General features: G+C 31.9%; 1 long non-coding RNA gene across 1 annotated transcript; it reads right to left on the bottom strand.

The window, feature by feature from the left end:
* Positions 1-2,516: 2,516 nt before the first annotated feature.
* LOC126697907 (uncharacterized) lies at positions 2,517-2,918 on the bottom strand. The gene is made up of 2 exons (XR_007646294.1): positions 2,841-2,918; positions 2,517-2,756 (listed from the first exon to the last, which is right to left on the bottom strand). It is a non-coding gene; the product is annotated as an uncharacterized LOC126697907 (long non-coding RNA).
* Positions 2,919-3,397: the final 479 nt, after the last annotated feature.

Raw genomic sequence — 3,397 nt, 5'->3', positions numbered from 1 at the left:
CCTCTTAAATGTTTGGTTGGAGGGGTGGAAAAGTGGGAGGGTGGAAAACTCTTTTATTTGGTTGGAGAGAAAAAGGGAAGGATGAAAAATGTAATTTATATAAATTGACTATTATACCCTTGTTGTATAATATGTAAGAAATAAATTTATTTATACTTATTACATAATATTAAATTTATCACATCACATATATAAATTTATATTATTATTTTTATCATTATAATGTAAAAATTAGATCAGGTCATATTTGAAAAAAAAAAAAAAACGTTCAGGTCACGTTGAAAAAAAAAAAAAAAAAAAAAAAAAAAGAGAACGTTTCAGGTCAAAAAAAAAAAAAAGGAAGAACGTTTCAAGTCAAAAAAAAAAAAAGGAAGTAGAAGAACGTTTCCAGGTCACGTGAAAAGAAAAAAAAAAAAAAAAAGGAAGAAGGGAGGGCATTACCGTAAAACTGCACTAAGGCAGTTTTCCCCCCTTGCTTTTCCTCCCAATTTGGGAGGAAAAAATTTGTGGGCCCAGGGAGAAAATTTTCTCCCTAGTTTTCCACTCTCCCTATTTTCTTCTCATTCCCAAACAGTGGAAAACTGAGTTTTCCACCCCATTTTCCCTCTTATATTTTCCATCCTCCCTATATTCCACCCATCCAAACACAGCCTTAAGGTCTATAGGAACTTTTGGGCTATTGATCTATGTTGTAGGGTTAATTATGAATTGCTGGAGAAATTGCAACCAACCCCACATATGTAATCTCATCTTGTCAAAGTCCAAGTCCTCTTATGGATGATTAATGGCCTTGGTAGTCTTTGCCTAGACTTTGACTAGTCCAAACAAAATGAACCATTCAGTTTCAACACTACTACAATTGTATTGAAGGATATTGACAGACTTGATTTTTATCCGAATTGTAATTGCATCCCAAAATATTGTGATATTAAATCCATTAGGGTCAATGATATTAAGTCCACGAACAAAGTCATATTAGATTCGGCCCACAGTTTTCATTGGAGTTATATATTAAATCCTAAAGTATTGGCTATTGCCTCTAAGTTTTGATAAATTTGAGGAAACACACTTTTGGGTAGAGATGCTTTGCATTAGTGCTATCATTTAGTTCAACAAAGTATTTTACTAGTGAGTCAGTTTGTATAGTTTAATAAGATTTATATTTTATGGAGGATATTAAGTAATTTCCATGATTGATTCTAGGTCCTATCTAAGAATATATTGAGATAATTGGAGGGTGTTTTAACTGGACTTTCAAAGTGATTCAAGTGCTTTAAGTAATTATGCATAATATGCACAAGTTTTGTCCATCAGGTTCTTAGAAGTTAAAAGTTTTCAAAAGTTTTGTATTCAAGCTTATATTTTCTAAAGTTTGTCAAAAGTATTTTTGGTATCATTGAAAGAGAAATTTCGACTATTAAATAATGTTTTAAAGAGATACTTCGAATTTTAAATAACGTTTTGAATGTCCAAATCCCATTTAAAATTTGATTTCTAAACTAAACTATTTTCCGAAAATAATTGAGTTTCAATGTAAGTTTTCTGAAAATGTTCTTGTTCTTTAAGTTTGTTTAAAACCAAGTGATTTCAAGTCATATTCTTATTTTTCAAAGGGTATTTAAGACGTTTCATATAGCAAATTGGGTTTTCAAACTTACTCAAGAATTGTAAAAATATTTATATAAACTCTTCAGTTCTTATTCATTTCCTAAGAGAGTCAAGCATCCTTTGATTTATGTTCAATTCGATATCGTGACCTTTGATATGCCTCTGTATTTGGACTAATTGTTAATATCAAGTAAATTATTATGTTTTGTATAAACTTTACTTTTGTGATATGTGACTCAAAATAAGTGTTTTAGAATTAATCAGATATATCAGATATATGTGTAAATTTGCTCATAGGATTGTATGTGAGAATATGTGTTGATCCCTCACCAGCAGGGGTTAAATGTTGGTATCCGCTCACAAGATTGTATGTGAGAATATGTGATGTGTATATGTGAAACTGTGCTCTGATCAATTTTATGTATGTGATTTCAAATGATTTTAAGATGTGATTACATAAATATTAAGTGATTCATTAGATGCTTTGTGGAATAATTATTTTTGATATCATTGAATGAGTTTGTGAAAAATCAAGATACTCGTACCTGGCTTAACTCTATTCCATTGTGTATTTTGTATAATTACTTACTGGATGTGTAACTCACCCCATCAATTACAATTTTCAGATTAAAGTTTAGTTGGGGAACAGAACCTTTGGATTGCTTCGTAAGGTGCAAGGTAGAGCGTGGGAGTTTTAGGCGAAGTCAATAATACTTGAAATCTTAAAAGATTATTAGTTATTTCTTTTTATTCCACTTTAGATTTCACTGTATTTTGGAGATTATTCTAAATTTGCGGAGTTTGGATTTTTGTAAGAGGTTTTTTTTAAGAGTATTGTTTCTTTGGAGTTTTAATTTATTTTGGATTAATTATGTTTAGTAAGTTATATAAGTTTAGCAAGTTAGTCATGTATCTAAATTCATATTCCATGGATTTGGTTCGTGACAGTTGGCATGGCTAGAGTAATGCCTACAGATTATACAACACCCATGGCATCTTGTTTTAAAAGCAAAAGAACATTGAGATGAGGGTAATAAAAAAGAACAAAGTCTTCCTGAAGTTTCGTTCCTCTCCTTGCCAGTTGCCAAAGCAATTGTTCAACTATTAGTTAGCCTCCCTGAAGTAATGCTTCGCCCGTTTGAGGGATCCTGCAGAGTAGATCCTTGCAATCATCAAAAATAGGAGATAAGGAATTAGAGTGGCTAAAGCATATATTGAGTAAGAAAAATTACGATGAGAGAAGCAGGTAGTTCTATTTCAACAGAATGAAGTTGTAGTTGTTGTAAACAAAGTGAAAGTCTATCACTTATGGCATGTTTGGATGTTAAAAAAAGGAGGGGGAGTAGAGTAGAGGGAAGGAGAGTAATTCAATTACCTTGTTTGGAGGTTTTTTAAGGAAGGAGGGGGAGGGGTTTAAAGGGGTTTGGAGGGGTTTCAACCACCTCTAACCCTTCATTTTTAATTCTCCCAAATTGGAGAGATTTGGAGGGAGAGTAGAGTAGATAAATCATTGAACAAATGAATTCTCCAATTTATCATTTCTAAATTAACAAAATTACAAACTATTATATAAATAACTTTGTTTGTTTCCTGAGAAAATTAAGATGAATGAAAAAAAAAAAATTGAATCTCACTAGCTAGGGAAAAAGCCACGGCATCAGAGCCTACAAATTTGAAGCCCAACACGGAGTCAACACGTGTTGTTGACTTCTTGTTGTGTTGATCATGGCACAGAATACACAGTGACACTATGACCTTCTAAACTGGTTGTTGACTTTTGAACTTTACA

The sequence above is a fragment of the Quercus robur genome, chromosome 8 (genome assembly GCF_932294415.1).
Source record: "Quercus robur chromosome 8, dhQueRobu3.1, whole genome shotgun sequence".
NCBI lineage: Eukaryota > Viridiplantae > Streptophyta > Magnoliopsida > Fagales > Fagaceae > Quercus > Quercus robur.
The sequence above is the reverse complement of the archived record's forward strand: the minus strand, read 5'-3'. Positions and strand labels throughout refer to the sequence as shown.